General features: G+C 36.2%; 1 long non-coding RNA gene across 1 annotated transcript in view; it reads left to right on the forward strand.

Annotated features, from left to right (window-relative positions):
• The window catches only part of LOC112439842 (uncharacterized), an 84,838-nt gene that overhangs the window by 49,985 nt on the left and 12,762 nt on the right, over positions 1-22,091 (forward strand). The window contains exon 4 of the long non-coding RNA XR_008955594.1: positions 4,538-4,641. This is a non-coding gene — a long non-coding RNA (uncharacterized LOC112439842). The remainder of the gene's footprint in view (positions 1-4,537; positions 4,642-22,091) is intronic.

Genomic DNA, 22,091 nt, shown 5'->3' on the forward strand with positions numbered 1-22,091 from the left:
GATTTCAAGTCCCATGCCTGGATCCCACTTGTCACAGTCCTAGCCAAGACTTCGATTGTGACTTTGTCCTGGGTTAATGCAAGGCCTCCTAACTTTAGCGGCCCTCTCCTGTCTCTTTCAGGAGCAGCTTCAGCAATATGTCTAGAATGAAAATTCGATCACCCTGCCCCCAACACCTACACACACTCCCCTTTAAAAATGTGCCATGACATTCCTGTGCTGTTAGAAATAATTTTAAATTTGCTATCATGGCTTTCAAAGCCTCATTATCTTTTCATACATTAATCTCAGATTTCTAATTTTTCATTTCTGGATGCTTCCTGCTACTGTTCAGTTACCCACAGACATCACACAGAGTACAACAGATACAGTTACACTGAACTTTTTACTTTTTCAAAATGTGTATTGCTCTCTCTCCTATTCCATTGTCTGCACAATTATTCCTATTCTCTTTGTACAACGTGCTTAGTGCGTCCTGCTCAGAATATTTGGAGCATTCAGTTTTCTGCTAAAATGGCATTTATTTCTCAGATAGCTTCTGTGACTCCTCAGTGAAATCCACGGGCTGTGTTTTCTATTGCTCCTTTAACAAATTACCATGTATTTGGTGGCTTAAAACAATGCAAATGTATGATCTTACAGTTCTGTAGATCAGAAGTATGACTCATTTCTAATTTGGCTAAAATCAGGGTGTCAATAGAGATGTGTTCCTTTCTCAAGGCTGTAGGATAGAATTCATTTCCTTGGCTTTTTCAGCTTCTAGGTGCTTCCCTCGTTCCTTGGCTGGTGGCCCCATTTCATCTTCAAAACCAGCAATGGAGGATGGCATTTTCTTCTCACAGTGGATGATTCCAGACTGACTCTCCTGTCTCTCTCTTTCATTTATGAGAACCAGTTTGATTACATTGGACCCACCAGAATAATGAAGGATAATTTTTCTGTTTATAAATCAGCTTGTTAGCAAAATTATTTTCATCTGCAAACTTATTTTCCCATTGTCATATAGGATGACATATTCCTCACTTTGAGGAATGAGAACATGGATACTTTGTCCACCACAAGCTGCTAACAACACTGCACCTTCATGACTGCTTACATCTCGGGTATCAGAATCACCTCCCACTCACTATAAGCCAATTTAGTAAGAATCAGCCAATTTTATTTATCATTTTAGCCTTTGTTCTTAGTACATGATGTCTTATATAATGTAAGATCACACTTAATAATTAAACACACTTTGTAAATAAAAAGCTGAGTAATCCTGGGAATATTCCTGAAAGATATTGAGTGCCTGGAACTGTGACTAAGAGACATATTATTATTTCCTAGAGAATTTTAGATTCTAGAGCTTATTCCTGGCTTCCTTATTTTATACTATGGCTAACTTCTTCATTATCATTATTTTGCCTTGTATCCAAATAATTTTATCAAAAACCACATTGCTTTGAAATATGTTTCTTCTTTTCACTCAAGTCCCTGACTTGCTTCTGTTCTTGATTCCCCTTTGCCCTCCATTTTGTGTTCGTTTATTGTGTTTCAATAGAGTAGGAACTGAGAGAAAAGTGTGATAAGACAAAGTGCTCAGAGCAGGTAAAGGATAAATACAGTGGGAAGGAAAGACACGTTGGGGGCCTCTGATTACTGTTCTATATTCAAGTACAGTTTTCCCTGGGAGTCTATGGGTCCCCCCATCCACAGATTCAACCAACTATGGATTGGAAGTAGTTTTTTTAAAACACAATACAAATAATGACACAATAATACAAAAATAATAATACTTAAAAATACAGTGTAACTATTTATATAGCATTTACATTGAATTATGTATTATAAATAATCTGGAGATGATTTGAAGTATACCGGAGGATGAGCAATGGCTATATGCAAATGCTGTGCCATTTTATATCAGGAACTTGAGTTTCCATGGATTTGGATTATCAATCCAAATCAGTAACCAATCATGTGTATATGAAAGGATGACTTTCATCCTTTCTGTAACCTATCTTGTGTATATGAAAGGATGCCTATATTCTACTTGTGATTTAATTATTTTCAGATTTGTATTGGTATCTAATTTCACTATAGAAATTTTTGATGAAACTTTTTTATAGGCATATATGTATTGACTTTTTATCTATAAGGCCTTTTTTGTATTTTGTCGTAAAACATTTTTTCATATTTTGCCCAGTATTTGAAAAAAATTTTTATTTTGTTTAATTTAAATTCATACTTATCACTATCATATCCATTACCAAAGTAGAATGTATTTCCAGTAGATGATAATGACGAATTTATATTCATGCAGTTCATATATAATCTGAACAGAACTGTGTCCACAAATTTACCAAGACAATAGCAACTGTATTCATTTCTCTTGTATGATTTTAGTCACTTCTTTTAGGCCATCAAATTTGTCACACATGGTTAATTTAGCTTTAACTTCACTACAAAATAGTATTAGTGGAATAGACATGGTATAATGTATTTTAAGCTCCTCATGCCTTACTTACACTAACTGACACATTAACGTTCATTCATTTTATTCAATTTGTACAAATGCTTTTGTGGCCACAGAAAGGCTGAGGAAGAAATCCGATATGTTTAATACCTATTATCTGTACTTCCTGAGATTCAACTACATGATATTGCAAATTTTGATATATAAATCAATGTCATATAGCTCCAATTAATAAATAATTATTTAAATTTCAAGAAATATATGAGGCACATCATATAAAACAATAGAACACAACATTTTATGACACCGAACTTTGTGAAATTCTAATTTTATGAGATTTCACCTTTCACTTACACAATTAATACATTTATTTCCCTCCCCCAATCATATGTAGTCATCGCGACCAAAGACACTATATATTAGGCAATTAAATTTTCCCAAGAAATTTACCTTATTCCTTACACTAGCTCAGTTAAGTGCTATTACTGATATTTTGAAGCTAAATAAACCATAGCTTATGTAGATTATATTATTAAAAGTCATACATTAATAAGTGTCTGATTTAGGATTTAAGCCTAGAAATATTTTATTTCATAAATCACAATTAAAATCATCGAGTCATAGAGAGCATTTCTAGATATCAAGACTTTTTTAGAATTGCAGCTTAAGTAACACTCCTCTTTAAAAACAAAAACAAATGAAACCTATTTGTGTTTTAAGTTTTACAATAACTGACATTTAAGTTTTGCAATAACTGACATTATATATCAAAATATATAGATTTTATCAACAATGTTTGAATTTCCTTTTTTCTGAAATTAAGGTTTTTTTGTTTTTTCATTTTGTTTTGTTTTGTTTTGTTCTTGGGACAGAGTCTCGCTTTGTCACCCAGTCTGGAGGGCAGTGTAACGATCTCAGCTCACTGCAACCTCCACCTCCCAGGTTCAAGCAATTCTCCTGTCTCAGCCCCCCACGTAACTGGGATTACAGGCACCCACCACTATGCCCAGCTAATTTTTGTATTTTTAGTAGAGATGGGGTATCATCTTGTTGGTCAAGCTGGTCTCGAGCTCCTGACCTCAGGTGATCCACCCACCTCGGCCTCCCAAAGTGCTGGGATTACAGGCATGAACCACCACACCCGGCCAAGATTCTTAATGTAATATGTGTGTATGTGAGAAAGACAGTGAGGGAGGTTGTTGGGAGAGGGTTTTGTGTGCTTGTATTTTCTTGCCCTGCATCCATTTTCCTGTTTTGGTAATAGTTAGTTTCTTTTGAAAATCATCCCTCTTCATGCTCATATATGTAGTCCAAATGGGACTGAAGTCCTGCTCATCCTTGCTACAGAGGCGGGCTCATGGCCTTGCACTGGTCTGTTTGTTTTACAACCTAGCCATGGTACTTGGTTTGGGGATGGGTCTGGGTCTACACTTAATCCAGTGAGAATGAGTTGCATGAAATTTAATTAAATTTGAGTAAAAGTGTTTTTTATTGTGATTGTAAGATGCATAGGTTTGAGTTGTGACACCACATAGATAGTGCCTAAGAGTGAATACTAGATGGAAGTAGAGGAGGAAAATCAAACACTGTTTGAACCTTTGGGTCCAGGCATTTTTGAAGATAACTAACTTGTTTTTATATTTTCATTTCTCAATAAATCTATTTGCTTAAGCCATATAATCTGATTTGTCAGAAACTGTTTTATTCTATTGCAGATTTGTTTATTGTATTGCAAACTCTAGCTAGCTTAATCACACAGAATTATATTACAGATTATTAAGATTAGAATTTATGGAATAGAGAAGCAAAAAACTTTGAGTCTCCCCATCAGGAAAAGTGACTTTACTATATCATTGCCCAACTTGCAACCTCCATGGTGATGGAGACTGTGTACTAGAAACTCCACTGCGGCATCCCCAGAAAAAAACATATGTTACTACTGCTCTACTTGAAAAGAGATGGCCTCTTCCCAGATGAATGTTATCTCACATTGCTCGATTTTGCATTTATATCTTCTGTGTCTACTCTGAGGCTCTTAGCTTTGAGAAAATATTGGAAATCTTTTTCTTTCCTTTCCAGACTCTATGGCACAAAGAGGCACTACAGAAAATCCCAGAATTTATTCCGACTGAAGCAATATGCAACTGGCAAAACTGGCAGCTGAAAGGATCCTGAATCAGAAGGTAGTGTGACCATCAACATTTCTCCAGCTTACCTTACTAGCTCAATGTTACACTCTGAGAATTACCATATTTCAATTCTACATTGGTACAGAAAATCTTAGCATGTATGATGGTGTTGTTACCCAATTTTCAGTAACTTATGAAACTTAACGACATTTTTCTTTTTTGAGACAGAGTTTTGCTTTTTGCCCAGGCTGGAGTGTAATGGTGCAGTCTTGGCTCACTGCAACCTCCGCCTCTAGGGATCAAGCGATTCTCCTGCCTCAACCGCTCAAGTAGCTAGGATTACAGGTGCTGAACACCGCACCTGGCTAATTTCTGTATTTTTATTAGAAACCGAACTTCACTATGTTGGCCAGGCTAGTCTCAAACTCCTGCTCTCAAGTGATCTGCTTGCCTTGGCCTCCCAAAGTGCTGAGATTACAGGCATGAGCCACCGCACCCAGACCCAAAGCTTATGACATTTTTGTAACTCATCAGGGATACCTCAAGAGGTAATCAGCTAAAATACTATCCATTGGTGGCTGAGCACAGTGGCTCATGCCTGTAATCCCAGCACTTTGAAAGGAAAAACAGTGTGGATTGCTTGACAACAAGAGTTCGAGATCAGCCTGGCCAACATGGAGAAACCACTTCTCTACTAAATATACAAAAAATTAGCCAGGAGTGGTGGTGCACACCTGTAATCCCAGCTACTTGGAAGGCTGAGGCACAAGAATCGCTTGAACCCAGGAGGCAGAGGCTGCAGTGAGCTAAAATTGCGCCACTGCGCTACAGCCTGAGCGATACAGCAAGACTCTGTCTTAAGAAAATATCTATTGGCTTACCTAAGAATGTAGAAACATTAGCGGCTTTATGTTTCTTAAAAGAAACTCTGGAAGAGCCATTCTAGCCTTCAGTTCATTTCTTTCCACTCCTTAGAATACAGGCCCCCAAACAATCCATAATTACCCAGTGTAGACTTAGACAGGCAAGGTTTGTGTGACTTTCTCAACCACACACAAATTTTCAAAGGAGGAAAGCATGTGGTATCTCTATTAAATATTACAAAGTGTCAAAATTACAGGGTATAACTATGTAATTTGTGAAACATATGCTCTGTTTCTATGTTTTCATTAAAATTATAAGATCAGAATTTCTCATTATAGTATGAAATATAAACACTCACTTGGAATAAGTTGCTAGCACAATCTGGTTAGGAGCTGCTGTGGTTTTCGTGGTTAGAGGCTGTATTAGCTTGTTTTCATGCTGCTGATAAAGATATACCCAAGACTGGACAATTTACAAAAGAAAGAAATTTAATGGACTCACAGTTCCACGTGGCTGAGAAGGCCTCACAATCATGGCAGAAGGTGAAAGGCACATCTCACATGGCAGCAGACAAGAGAAAAGAGAGCTTGTGCAGGGGAAATCCCATTTTTAAAACCATCAGATCTTGTGAGACTTATTCACTATCATGAGAACAGCAGAGGAAAGACTTGCTGCTATGTTTCAATTACCTCCCACTGGGTTCCTCCCATAACACATGGCAATTCAAGTTGAGATTTGGGTGGGGGCACAGCCAAACCATATAATTCCACTCCTGGCCCCTCCTAAATCTCATGTCTTCACATTTCAAAATCAATCATGCCTTCCCAACAGTCTCCCAAAGTCTTAACTCATTTCAGCATTAACTCAAAAGTCCATAGTCCAAAGTCTCATCTGAGACAAGGCAAGGACCTTCAACCTATAAGCCTGTGAAATCAAAGGCAAGTTAGTTACTTCCTGGACACAATGAGGGTACAGAGATTGGGTAAATACAGCCATTCCAAGTGGGAGAAATTGGCCAAAACAAAGGGACTGTAGTCCCCATGCAAGTCCGAAATCCAGCTGGGATGTCAAATCTTAAAGTTGCAAAATGATCTCCTTTAATTCCATATCTCACATCCAGGTCATACTGATACAAAAGTTGGGCTCCTACAGCCTTGGGAAGCTCTGCCTGTTTGGCTTTGCAGGGTATAGCTTCCCTCCTGGCTGCTTTCATGCAGTGGTATTGAGTGTGTGCAGCTTTTCCATGCACACAGTGCAAGCTGTCAGTGGATCTACAATTCTGGGGTCTGGAGGATGGGGTCCCTCTTCTCACAGCTCCACTAGGTAGTGCCCCAGTAGGGACTCTGTGTGGGGGCTCTGACCCCTCATTTCCCTTCCTCCCTGACCTAGCAGAGGTTCTCCATGAGGGCCCTGCCCCTGCAGAAAACTCTGCCTGGACATCCAGTCATTTCCAAACATCCTCTGAAATCTAGGCAGAGGTTCCTAAACCTCAGTTCTTGACTTCTGTGCACCTGCAGGCTGAACACCTTGTGAAAGCTGCCAAGGCTTGGGGCATGCACCATTTGAATCCATGGCCCAAGCTGTAACTTGGCCCCTTTTAGTCATGGCTGGAATGGTTGGGATGCAGGGCACAAAATCCCTAAGGTGCACATAGCATGGGGACCCTGGACGCAGCCCACAAATCCATTTATTCCCCCTAGGCCTCCAGGCCTGTGATGGGAGCATCTCCCATGAAGACCTCTGACAGACCTTGGAGACATTTTCTCCATTGTCTTGGGGATTAACATTCATCTCCTCGTTACTTATGCAAATTTCTGTGGCTGGCTTGAATTTCTCCTCAGAAAATGGAATTTTCTCTTCTATTGCATTGTCAGGCTACAAATTGTTCACACTTTTATGCTCTGATTCTCTAATAAAACTGAAAGCCTTTAACAGCAACCAAATCACCTCTTTAATGCTTTGTTGCTTGGAAGTTTCTTCTGTGAGATACCCTAAATCATCTCTCTCAAGTTCAAAGTTCCACAGATCTCTAGGGCAGACACAAAATGCCACCAGTCTCTTTGCTACAACATAACAAGAATCACTTTTGCTCCAAATCCCAACAAGTTCCTCATCTCCATCTGAGACCACCTCAGCCTGGATTTTGTTGTCCATATTATTATCAGCATTTGGGGCAAAACCATTCAACAAGTCTCTAGGAAGTTCCAAACTTTCTCACATTTTCCTGTCTTCTTCTGAGCCCTCCAAACTGTTCCAACCTCCGCCTGTTACCCAGTTCCAAAGCCACTTCCATATTTTTGGGTATCTTCTCAACAACACCCCACTCTACTGGTAGCAATTTACTGTATTAGCCTGTTTTCCTACTGCTGATAAAACATACCTGAGACTGGGAAGAAAAAGAGGTTTAATGGACTTACAGTTCCACATGTCTGTGGAAGCCTCACAATCATGGGGGAAGGCAAGGACAAGAAAATCATGTCTTACATGGATGGAGACAGGCAAAGAGAGAGAGAACTTGTGCAGGAAAACTCCTATTTTTAAAACCACGAGATCTTGTGAGACTTAATCATTATCACTGGAACAGCACGAGAAAAACTTGCTCCTACATTTCAATTGCCTCCCACCAGGTTCCTTCCACAACACGTGGCAATTCAAAATGAGATTTGGGTGGGGATACATTCAAGCCATATCAGAGGAAAATATGCTTTAACTTATAGTGATACTTCATGACAACCCACAGAAGCATATTTGTTCTTCCAGCCCTTAAATATTTTAGATTACCACTCTCAAGAAGATAGGGTATATTTCCTACTTCTGTTTATGTCAATAGCCAGCCATCCTTTCCTCATTATGTTTAATCCATGCTAAAATTCTGATTGTTACTCTCAATTTATTTCTGGCTTAGGGCCTTGTCCTTTTCATTTACTTTGTCTGAGTCCAATTCTACCCACCCAAACAGATTTGACCTCTGGCTCCCAGAAACAATTGTCTAGTTTTATTTTTTCTATTTTTATCACTATCTGAAATTATGGAATTAATGTGTATTTAAATTGTATATTTTCTACTCTGACATCAGCACCCAATCTAGTTAAGAACAGGACATCATCTTTCTTCAAAACTGTGCTAGTGGCTGGATTACAGCACATATATTAAGAGGAATTTGAATAGATATTTGTAGAGTCAGTGATAGAATAATTTTTAGAATGAAAAAATAAAATTTTAGTGCAGTTTTTGAAGGTTCTGAATGTAGCCATCTAGAGAACTTTTTAAAGCTCTAAATTTTCTTATTATTTTCCTAATATAGAGTATAGAGACACACCTGTAAAAGGAAGATGATAAGTTAGCCCTAGATGACCCATAATTACCTAAATAATGAATATTAAACAATAATAATGACCTGGTTTATGAACATTCCACTTATTCCCTTAATGATGCTTCTGTTATTTAACTGAAATGGACATCCTCCCTTATGTTATAATTAGGAGCAAAGGACTGATTAGAGAATGTACTCACCTCTTTTAAGAGATTTTCTTGTGAGCACATTTGTCCCCATTCGTGATACTTTAAAAAGGCTAATGAATGCAATTTAAGATAGTGTCTATTTTCTATTTATTAGTTAATATGGTCTTTTAAAAAAGTGTATAATGTACAACCTAGTTTTGCCCTCGTACCATACATATCAAAACAGTGTTGTGTTTTTTATAAAATATACTTCTCCTCCAGATGAATATATATTTCTACCTTCTCCAAAACTATACCCTTATCTGTCTACAAACATATATACCCAGTTCAACATAATCCATGTCTACTTTTAAATTTTTTATAATTTTCAATACATCTTTGTAGTTTTTAAATATTCATTATTTATTTCATCATAATTTTTGGATTTATCTTTCCTTTAAGATTTATCAATCATAATTTAAGTCAAGATATGTTGATTATTTCTTTTTTATTTACAAACATGGCCTTCAAGTTCCCAGAGAAAAGACATATTATAAAAAAAAAAATTTGTGTGTCCTAAAATCAAGCATTTTTAGGCAGTTATTTTAGTTTTAAGAAACTATATTTACTCAAGAAAAATAAATAAAAATGTTTTTACTTCTAAATAACTAGAACAAATGTTTTTGATAAATCTTAGCAGATTTAGAATAAGTGCAGAATAGATTGTCACTTATGATTTTACTGAATCCAAATATTACATAGTAATCTCATAATGGGTAAATAGAAAAAAATGTGTTTCACAACTTGATTTATTAACATACTCTAATGATTTAATTAGAGTATATTTATACATATAGACATAAATCTTATACAATACATGTACAAAACTTATAGAAACCATCAAATTATTTTTAATAATTGAGTTCATATTTTATAATATACTTGGATTATTTAATGTAAAAATTGAAATTTTTTATTTTTCCATTAAAAGGAAGAGTAAGTGAACTAAAATTTAGTTAAATAAAATGTTTAACAAGCTGGATAATTTATACTAGTGAATGGGTTATACTGATACAGATAACGAATTAGTCACATGCATTTAAAATTTTAATGTTTTTAATTTAGTTTACATAAGCTGTACATTATATATAATATTTATTTATTTAATTCACTATAGGCTTGAAGGCACACAAATTTTATGTATACTTTAAATAAACAATATATGAGATATTCTGCAATGATAACATATGTTGATTTTCTCATATGTGTCCTGGTATTTAATCCACTAACAAAATTAAGATAAAATCGTAGGTAACTTTATTTTTGTAGTACTTTAAAAACACAATTAAGTATATATGTAATAAATTTTATTTTAAAAATGTTGGAACAATTTCTAGCCACTAAAGAGAAGGCTTTTGTTATTTTTATTCATGCTAGTACCATTCAACGTTCATGAATAGCATTTGTTCGAATACATTTATTACAGAACTCCTCAATTTGAATCCAGGCTCTGTGCCAGGTATTGGAATACAATAAGGAGCAAGACAGAAGAATTTACCCGGTAGCAGGGTAGGAAGATGACCATCTTTGCATCAGAATAACTGTATAGTAGTGTAGACAGGAAGTAAAATGCAAGTATATCTTGAAAGAAAACAACATCATCTCTGTGATTGATACATGAAGTGGCCATCTCAATATGATCAATTATGTTTGGAAAGAGAAATTCACTCAAACATATAGGAATGGACTTTTAGTCTCACCTCCCTTATTCCAGTCTTTGTGTAATCTTGAAAGTGACACAGCCTTTTGTGGTATTTTTCTGGGTTGTAAAATGTGAAAAAAGATTATTCGCATCTCAAAATTACTATCAGGATTAAATGAAAGAATTTGCATAAGATATTGATCTGCAGTACAGTATTTCAAATAACTCAAGCACACACATACATATTTGTAATATATATATATGAAAAAAGGCAGATAATGTCATTGTAATCTAGGTGATAGAAAAATTATGAAAATACTAAATCATCAATTTGTTGGTAGATTAAAATCTGAGCACTGAATTTATTACGGTGCAATTTTTGGTTAATCTTTTTCTTAGAATTTGAAATTTAACATTTTTATTCTTCCCCACAGTGAGAATAAATGAGAAAATGAAATCTCAGGGGAACTTCTTTGATTTCCTGCTTCAGATCTTTTCTCTGTGTTAGGGATCTATATTGCATAGTCTTCTTTTGATCTCTATCTGAAAAGGCCACTGAAAACAGGTAGAAACTTTGGTATGAAAAGTGCTATATGGACACATACCAAAGTTTAAAGAAGAGTGTAATAAGGATATTCCAGCTATATTACAACTATGTTAAGTCCAATTAATGTTTTTAAAAGACTAATAATAGGTCTCCTTATATATTCATCATCTCCCATTATACATTGGTATTAGATTTATAATTATATAAGATTTTGCCCAAAGACTAAAGGTCAAAAGTAGATATAGACAGCATCTAATGGAGAATATTAGATACCAATATTTTAAAATAGCCTTTAATGATGATAGAAAAATTAAATAATCCTATGTAAAATGGGTCAAAATTAAAAACACAAATTCCACAGAAAATGATGCAAATATCTAACTGACACATACAAAGTCTTTATATAATTAGGGAAAAGATTATCAAAAATATTACAATATCAATGAATAGTTTGGAAAATCAAGCAATGTAATTATATCCAGTGCCTGTTCAAGCAGGGCACATGGGAGTCTTCATACATTACTGGTGGAACTGTAAGATGCTATAGTGTTTAGAAACATTATCCAGGAGGATATTTTTAAATAAAATTAAATGTGCTTATTATATGCTCAAGCAAGTAATATTATTTTTGGAAAATTATTCTGCAGAAATAAATTTAACTGTAAACACAGAATAAACACACACACAAAATCACATGCACCATATTTGGCGATAATAAAAACTAGAATTCTCACATATAGGAAAATTATTGAAACACATTACATAAGCATATAATGAATTAATATCAGTAAAATATGGGTTAATTTAAAAAAATAGTTACTACATGCCTCCTGCTCTAAAAATAGTTACTATATGCCTCCTGCTTTCAATAGGCCCACCATTTGAGGCCTTGATTATACAATAATGATTAAAATAAGTGGTTGAACTGTAAGGCCGTACCAATACTGGTTAGTGTGAGAGCATGCAATATCTCATTGCCACAGACATAGGGGGGTTCACGTCTACTCTCAGGCTCTGCTCCAATGACCTCCACTAGGGGCTCATGAGAAAGAATGAGGTTGGGGGCAGGTTGGGAGACTGGAGAAAGTTGGTTCCACAGAGCTGTACCGGAGAAGGGGAGCAGCTGCTACCGCAGAAAGGAGAAAGTCTTGTTTACATCATGTTTCCTCCAAGGAGCAAAAGCTTTAAACTGCTGGGACAGGAGCAACCATCTTGTTATTCTGAGAGAACAGGAGAAGATTTACTACAGCTGGAGAAAAAGGAAAAGAAAAAAGTCCTCTACCCCTGGGAAAGGGAAAAATTACATATCTGCCAAGAGAATCAGAAGGCTCTTAGTGATATGAAAGTGGCAGAAACCCTGATGAAACCCCACATCTGAGACTTAGTAACACAGGATCTGCCTAAGACTGAGACTAAAACTGGACCCCAGAGAAAATTCACCTTCTTCAACCCCCACCAGGTTAGCCAGCACCAATTAACAAACAATAGCAATCTATAGCTGTGGGAGGGAAAAAAGAGGATAGAATGATGTCCTCTCTAGGTACAAGCACATGATGAAGACCTAAAGCTAAGCATAGTGCAAGAAAATCCTTTAGAAAACCACAGCCCACATTAAGCACATGGTGACACTGAAGATATTAATGATGCAAGGAAGACAAAGACAAAATCCCAAACCTGCTCAACTTCTGAGTAGTGGGAAAAAATTAATCATGATAATGGCTAAGGAAAACAACTGGGATTAATATGTTAAAGCTGCTAGGAAGGCAACACACATAAACACATGAGAAATTTCAGAATAGAGATGGAAAGTATAAGGAAAAGAAAAATTGAAATGTGAAATATAAAAATCATGGCACCTTCACAGTAAAAAAGACCACAATTTATCAACACGTAAATCTGCAAAACTAGGAATTATCTTCTATTTTCATCCTTATCAACTTAGAACTCAAATCTGTCCCAGTGTTGCCATATATATTACCAAAACCTTGGTAACCAGGTACTATTATTTTTTTGCCTAAATCAAGAGTCAAGAAACATTTTCTAGAAAGATACATACAATATATATTTAGGCTTCATGGATCACTGCGTATTTGTGGCAACTATTTAATTCTGCCATTAGAGTGAAAAAAGCAGTCATATACAATATATACAAAAGTGAGGATGGCTACTTCTTTAGTTTGAATGTGCCCCCCAAATGTTCTTAATTTGGAATTTCATTGCCATTGTGGCAGTTTTAAGAGATGGAGCTTATTGGAAGCTATTAGCTCCTAAGGACCTCATCTTCCTAAATAAACAAATGCCATTTTTTCAAAACTGGCTCTGTTATCTTGGGAGTTCCATCGTCTTTTCCTCTCTGTCTCACGTACTGTTGCCCTCTCTCATTCTCTCTCACCCATCCATTTTCTGCCCTTCCACTATGGGATGACCCTTTCCAATTGCCAACACCAAATGATAAGAAACTCTTGGACTTCCCAGCCCTCAAAAGCATTGGCCAAATAAACTTCTGTTCTTTATAAGTTGCCTAGTCTGTAGTGTTCTTTTATAGCAGCAGAAAACAGGCTGAGATGGCTACATTCCAATATAATATTATTTACACAAACAGTCAGTGTGTCAGATTTAAGCTACAGACTATCACTGGTGACCCTTGGCCTAAGCTAAAATGTCCTGTAATGTGTACCCCATAGAACTACAGATCTTTATTTATAAAATATAAATCTGATAATGTTGTTTTCCTATTTGAAATACATCAGTGGTTTTTCATATACACAATAGTGGACAAAATAAAGCCTCTTCTATTTCTACCTATATTTCCAATTTACTATAATTTTGTGTATCATTGTATTAAAGAAATTGTCTTTGTACAACTAAATCCAAATGTGGTCTCCCTAGGTATTCTGTTTCTCAGAAAATTGCTTCCCACATAATGCATAGCACAACCCATCACAATATTATCATTTGTTTATTTCTCTCTATTTTTATTTTCACCATTCTAAGATAAGGTGCAAGAGTGAAGGGATTAGGACTAACTGTACAACCCTGGCATCTTCAGTTTCAAATACGTGCTCAGTGAACATTTGTTGAATGCATGAGTGAATGAATGAATCACACAGAATAAGAGATGACAAGTTGAGTGTCGTAATATGCTAGGGATTGACAACTAGATGATAGATCTTCAAATCTCTCACACAAACAAATGTGACTTAGGGTAAAGCTCTCAGAGCTATCATCAGTTTAGAAAACATTTGCTCTATCTTTGTCACATAATATACATTGTTTCACTTTTTTTGAGAAAAAATACTGGAGTAAACTTTGAAGTGTTACAATGATGCAAGATTTTAAGCATTTGTTTGTTTTTTGATCTGTTGTTTTTTTCTCTTCCTTTCTCATGTAATTAAGGATTTTAAATGCCGTTTTGGCACAGGATGTCAGAGCACAAGCATGGTGAAGAGGAATCTGTGTCAGGAAGAAGGTGGAAGAGATACGACATTGGTCAAACAGAGAATTGATAAAATAAGAAAACAAGTTGAAAAAATAAAACAAAACCAGGTGCCAAATTTCTCAAAGCCAGAGAATGGATTAAAAATATGGAATGGAAATAAACAAGTATGAAGCCTGATGATTAAACTGGATGTATCAGTAATGAAATCATGGAATCTAAAAAAAATCAATATAAATGTGTATGTATGCATATATGGAGAGAGAGAGACAGAGAAACAGACAGACAGAGGGAGAGGCCAAGCAACTGGTACAAGTGATACCCTAATCGCAATGAGGACACTGAACCCCCAGATCTTGGTTCTCAATAACATGCTCCATTGAAAAGCATGAGGCCTGATTCTGGAGCTGGTGCAGAAAAATTACAAGATGATCCTGGAATATATATTGTTAAAAATTAAGACAATGTTGAAAGGATAATAAGGTCATCCTGAAAGATTAAATTGTTGTCAGTTTGAGATTTTAAATAATTAATGGCAAAATGGATTACTACTCATTGAATCAAAGAGAAAAACGTGAGCCCATATTGTTATAAATAAGTAAATGCATATATTGAAAGCTTAATTAGAAACATAGTTTCAAAATAAACTCCCCTAAAATACCTAAGAATGGTAAATTTGTAGAGTGTTTCTTTCTTTATAGTAGAGGAGCCAAGCATGCTTTACCTTAATCAAGTGATCAGTGTGAATATCATCAGGACAAATCAAAAACATGCATCACCTGAGAGCTTGTAAAGAGAGCACAGCATCTCTTTGTGATATTTTCACTAAACGTGCATACCTTGCGTCTAACCATGAGAAAGGAGCAGACAAATACAAATTGAGGGATATACTATAAAGTAACAGACTTATAATCATCAAAGTGTGAAGGTCACATATGTCCAAACAAAAGGTAGAAAATATTCTGTACTGAAAGAGCATAAACAGATATGTCAACTGTATGGAATGTTTCACTGTAAAGTGAATCCTGTTGCTAGGAAGGACGTTATTGAGATAGCCAGTGAAACTTAAATAGGGTCTAGGGAGTCGATGGTAGTAATGTATTAATGTTGGTTTTCTTTTTTCTTTCTTTCTTCTTCTTTTTTTTTTTTTTTGGAGACAGAGTCTCACTCTCTCCCAGGCTGGAGTGCAATGTCGCCTAGGCTGGTACGATCTTGGCTCATTGCAACCTCTGCCTTCCAGGTTCAAATGATTCTCCTGCCTGAGTAGCTGGGATTATATGTGTAAGCCATCACACCTGGGTAATTTCTGTATTTTTAGTAGAGATGAAGTGTCACCATGTTAACCAGTCTGGTCTCAAACTCCGGACCTTAGGTGATCCACCTGCCTTGGCCTCACAAAACGCTGGGATTACAGGCATGAGCCACTATGCCTGGCCTTAATGTTGGTTTTCTGATATTACTGGTTGTATTGTGGTCATGCAGCATAGGAATTTTATTTGTGGAAAATACAAACTAAAGTTGGGTAATGGGTCTTTATGGTGGCAACTCACACTTAAATGTTTCCAGGGGAAATGTCTTTGTATTATATTTACCTTTTCCCTAAATTAGTGGTTGATTCAATCTTTTTAAATCATCAAAGTATATAAAAGCCAAAAGATAATAAAAAAGATTCATGAATTTGGCAGAAATTCTATGGTATAATTTCTTTACAGGGGTTTCTTTCAAAAGTGATGCAGAGCCAAATAACTTTAATTTGTCTAAGGGGACAGGATGGTGGGCCGTTCTTCTCATATTGTTTGATACAAGGGAGTTTGTAATGAGGATGGAGGAGCTTGTACTCATCTGTAACGAAGAACAGATTCCATAGTTTAGTTTTGACTTCAAGCAACATAAAATTAGTCCATTTTCACGCTGCTGATAAAGACATACCCAAGACTGGGAAGAAAAGGAGGTTTAATTGGACTTACAGTTCCACATGGCTGGGGAGGCCTCAGAATCATGGTGGGAGGCAAAAGGCACTTCTTTCATGGTGGTGGCAAGAGAATAAAATGAAGAAGAAGCAAAAATGGAAACCCCTGATAAACCCATCAAATCTCATGAGACTTGTTCACTCTCAGGAGAATAGCGTGGGAAAGACGGGTCCCATGATTCAATTACCTCCCCCTGTGTCCCTCCAACAACACTAGGGAATTCTGAGAGACACAAACAAGTTTAGATTTGGGTGGGACATAGCCAAACCATATCAATGGATTTTATCACCTTATACTTTCTACCGCTTATAATTTCCAAATATTTCAATCTTCTTTGTGTCTATTTAATACATATTTGAATTTTAAAAAACTGGTATAACAAATTTATCCAATGTAATTTAAGAGATATGTGCTTTAAAAATCTCAAAAGTGACTATTTTTAAAAGGCAAGTTTGTATTTCTTCTAAAAGATGGTTCATACATTAAAGTTATCTTAATAAAGATTAATACATTCTATTTATATGTTCACATGTCAGTGTGACTAGTATTACTTACCATTTTGACATTTGATTATATTATTCTGTCATAGTTAAATCTGTAATAATTTCAATATATTTAGGGTCAATTTTATTATTTTTGAAGGAACCATTTTACTTGAAATATTAAAATGAAGAGAAAAACATGATCCAATATGAAGAAATTTGCTCAATATTTTGTGATGAAAGCAATAACTTTCCAAATATAATGTATATATTCTTATAATTTTGTCTTAAAATTATCTGATCACCTAAACAAAAAGCAAAACCAGTGATTAAGATTATTAAATTTAAAATTTGATTTAAATTTTTTCCAGAAAATAATAGGGTACAGGAAAATATAGCAATATGAAATAACATATATGAGGCATACAAATGTAAATGGAGTAGAAAGGAAGAATTGTTGTCATTTTGTCTCTTTAAAAAGGCTTGGGTTTAGCCTATTGTTTCTATTCCTGTTATGACAAGGCTTACTTGATCATGGATAGTTACATGTTTAGCTAAGTCTCTCAGCAGTTCACATTTGGGCATAAATTGTATAAATGGAAGCCAGTTGTGGTGGTTCATCCCTGTAATCTTAGTGCTTTGGGTGGTTGTTGCAAGAGGATTGCTTGAGGCTAGGAGTTCTAGACCAGCCTGGGCAACATGGCAAGACCCCATCTCTATAAAAATTAAAAAATTAGCTAGACTTGATGGCACACCTGTATTCCTAGCTACTTGGGAGGCTTAATGGGGGAAGATCTCCTGAGCCCAAGTGTTCAAGTCTGCAGTGAGCTTTGATTGTGCCACCACACCACACTCCAGCCTGGGTAAAAGACCAAGATGCTGTGTCAAAGAAAATAATAATAATATAATTAGAGATATAATCTTACCTGTATATTCTTACATGTACATTTGCCAATGTAATCATTATTCAAGCCATTTATGGAGGTGATATAGTTTGGCTCTGTGTCCCCACCAAAATCTCATTTCAAATTATAATCCCCATGTATTGAGAAAGGGACCTGGTGGGAGGTGATTGGATCATGGAGGCACTTTCCCCCATGATGTTCTCCTGATAGTGAGTGAGTTCTCATGAGATCTGATGGTTTAAAAGTGGCACTCTCTTCTTTGCTCTCCCTCTCCTACTGCCATATTATATGTGCCTTGCTTCCCCTTTACCTTTTGCCATGATTGCAAGTTTTCTGAGGCCTCCTCAGTCATGTGGAACTGTGAGTTAATTAAACCTCTTTTCTTTATAAAATACCCAGTCTCAGGTAGTTCCTCATAGCAGTGTGAAAATGGACTAATACATGGAATTGGTACTGAGGTAGTAGGGCATTGCAATAAAAATACCTGAGAATGTGAAAGTGACTTTGGAACTGGGTAACCAGCACAGGTTGGAACAGTTTGGAGGGCTCAGAAAAAGACAGAAAGATGAAGGAAAGTTTGGAACTTCCTAGAGACTACTTGAATGGCTTTGACCAAAATACTGATAGTGATATGGACAATAAAGTCCAGGCTGAGGTGGTCTCAGATGAAGATAAAGAACTTGTAGGGAACTGGAGTACAGGTGACTCTTACCATGCCTCAGCAAAGAGACTGGCAGCATTTTTCTCCTTCCCTAGAGATCTGGGGAACTTTGAACTTAAGAGATATGATTTAGCATACCTCACATAAAAAATTTAAAAGCAGCAAAGCTTTCAGAATGTGACCTGCCTTTTTCTGAAAGCATACAGTCACATGTGTTCACAAAGAGATTGTTTGAAATTGGAACTTATGCTTAAAAGGGAATTAGAGCATAAAGGTTTGGAAAATTTGCAGCTTGACCACGTGGTAGAAAAGAATAAACATTTTCTGGGGAGGAAATCAAGGCTGCAGAAATTTCCATAAATAACAAGAAGAAAATGGTAATAGCCAAGACAATGAGGAAAATGTCTTCTGAGCTTTTCAGAGATCTTCATGAAAGCTTCCCCCATCATAGGCCCGGAGGTCTAGGAGGAAAAAAAATGGTTTCATGGGCCAGGCTCTGGTTGCTCTGTGCAGTCTTGGGACAAGGCACGCTGCATCCCACTCCTCCAACTCTAGTTGTGGCCAAAAGGGGCCAAGATACATCTCAGGTTGTTGCTTCAGTGAGTGCAAGCCTTGGTGGCTTCCGTGTGCTGTTAGCCCTGTGGGTGTGCAGAAGACAAAAGTTGATTTTTTGGAGAGTCTGCCTAGATTTCAGAGGATGTATGAAATGCCTGGGTGTCCAGACAGAAGCCCGCTGCAGGCATGGAGCCCTCATGGAGAAAAGAACCTCTCCTAGGGTAATGCAGACGGGAAATGTGGGGTTGGAGCCCCCACTGGGGCACTGCCCAGTGAAGCTCTGAGAAGACGGTCACCATCCTTCAGACCCCAGAATGGTAGATTCACTGACAGCTAGCACCGTGTGCCTAGAAAAGCCACAGGCTCTAATGCCAGCCCATGAAAGGAACTGTGGAGGTTCTACTCTGAAGAGTAAAAATAATCTTCTTTGACTTATTTCTCACAGGGACAGAGCTGTCCAAGATATTGGGAGCCCACCTCTCACATTAGTGTCCGCTGGATGTGAGACTTAGAGTAAAAGAGAATTTTTCTTGAGCTTTAAGATTTAATGAATGCCCTGTTGGGTTTCAGACTTGCATGGGGCCTATGGCCCCTTTGTTTTGGCCAATTTCTTACATTTGAAGCAAGAATATTTACCCAACGTTTGTACCCTTATTTTGCCTTCAAAGTAACTAACTTGTTTTTGATTTTACAGGCTTATAGGTGGAAGGGACGTGCCTTGTCTCAGATGAGACTTTGGATTTGGACTTTTGAGTTAATCATGAAATGAGTTAAAACTTTGGGGAACTGTTGGGAAGGCACTAGGAGTTTTGAAATGTGAAAGGGACATGAGATTTGGGAGGGTCCAGGGGCAGAATTATATGATTTGGCTGTATGTTTCCACCCAAATCTCATCTTGATTTGTAATCCTCACATGTTGAGAGTGAGACCTGGTGGGAGGTGATTGGATCATGGGGGCAGTTTCTCCCATGTTATTCTCTTAATAGTGAGTGAGTTGTCATGAGATCTGATGGTTTAAAAGTAGCATTTCCTTTTTGCTCTCTCTCTCTCCTATTCCCATGTAAGATGTGCCTGGTTTCCCTTTCACCTTCTGCCATGATTGTAAGTATCCTGAGGCCTCCCAAGTCTAATTTTTATAAATTATCCAGTCTCAGGTAGTTCTTTATAGCAGTGTGAGAATGGACTAATACAAGAGCTTAATAAACAACTCAGATTTCTAAAGACATTAAAGAGTTAAAGCTACATGTATAATATTACATGTATATAATATTATACTTCCAAATTAGAGGATAATGTATTTTAAGTAACAATATTTGGGTTCCATTTGCACAGATTCAGTTTATGTACTCTGATGTAAGACCCAGGCATCAGTATTGTTATTATCTTTTTTTTACAAAGCTCCAGATAATGCTTAATTTAGCAGGTTTGGGCAGCAATTACCTAGGAAAAGCAACAATATTTCATCAGAAATCTTCAAGGAAAAGCAAGGGTCAGTGATTTTTAGAGTGTTTTGTGAAAATTTGGTTTTAATGGCAGCACCTGAAATGATATCAGATGGAAGATTAGGAAAGGGAGAAGCAAGTATACTCCACACCCAATTTATCCTAAACATCAATAGCTTTTTGTGTGTGTATATTATTATTTTTCCTTCAAAAGCATTCTCCTACTAAATATGTTTAAAAAACACTAATGTAACTTTACCCAAGAGAGTCCTAGAGATGCAAAAAATCTTGCCAAGATCACAGAGATAATTTAAAGTGCTCAGAATATGTTCTGTTTGGAGTTCATCATATAGTTATTTTTTTATAATTCTTGCAGTTCAAATTTAGTAATTATAATTACGTTAATTATTTCTGACTTTGGTCTTAAATTAAGTTCATATAAATCAAAACTGATCAAATATTTGAAGAATGGCTGTCTTGGGATTCTCTAAAAGTCGAAACACTTGAAAATATTGGCCTCAAGTCAAACGTTACTTATTTAATATATCCTCCACCTAGTGTCAGCTAGATGAAACTGCAGTCACATGATGATGATGCTAGAAAGCCTGTAATTTTATTAAGTTCACATTCAAAGTTATTATTAAGATTGTTTAGTGCAATCTATTCATATTATAGATGGGGTTGTACAAGTTAATCCTGTTTTCTGCAAATGCTACTCAGGTATGTATTATTAGTCACACGTAGAAATAGGTAAACTAGAGCACAGTTATACTTTCTATTGGATAAGTAGAGTGGCATGTGTTATTAACTCCAGAACTTCCATGGACTAGCAATTTGCCAGTAACTTTAGTGTAACTCACTCAGTAAGTGTATCTGTACATATCCTGCTTAATGAATTATTAGGGAAAAGAAATTCAACCAATTTTTTATAATATAATACACTGAATTCTGAAAGTTAATATTCTCAGGGACATATATTGATTTTTATTTCTTTCTTTTTCAACTTTTATCTTAGGTTTAAGGGTACATGTACAAGTTTGTTATATAGGTAAATGGTAGACTCGTGTTATGAAGGTTTGTTGTACACATTATTTCATTACCCAGTTACTAAGCCTAGTAGCCAATAGCAATTTTTACTGGCTCTTCCTCCTTCCACTCTCCACTCTCAAGTAGGTCCCAGTGTCTGTTGTTAACTTTTTTGTTTACATGAGTTCTTATTATTTAGCTCCCACTAAAAAGTGAGAACATGTAGTATTTGGTTCTCTGTTCCCGTGTTAGTTTGCCTCTTCAGCTCCATCCATGTTCCCGCAAAAGACATGATCTCATTCTTTTTTATGACTGCATAGTATTCCATGATGTGTATGTACCACATTTTCTTTATCCAATTTGTCACTGATGGACACTCAGGTTGATTTCATGTCAATGTTATTGTGAATAGTACTGCAGTGATGATTAGTGTGCATGTGTTCTTATGGTAGAATGACTTGTATTCCTCTGGG

The sequence above is a fragment of the Pan paniscus genome, chromosome 4 (assembly GCF_029289425.2).
Source record: "Pan paniscus chromosome 4, NHGRI_mPanPan1-v2.0_pri, whole genome shotgun sequence".
In the NCBI taxonomy this organism is placed as follows: domain Eukaryota; kingdom Metazoa; phylum Chordata; class Mammalia; order Primates; family Hominidae; genus Pan; species Pan paniscus.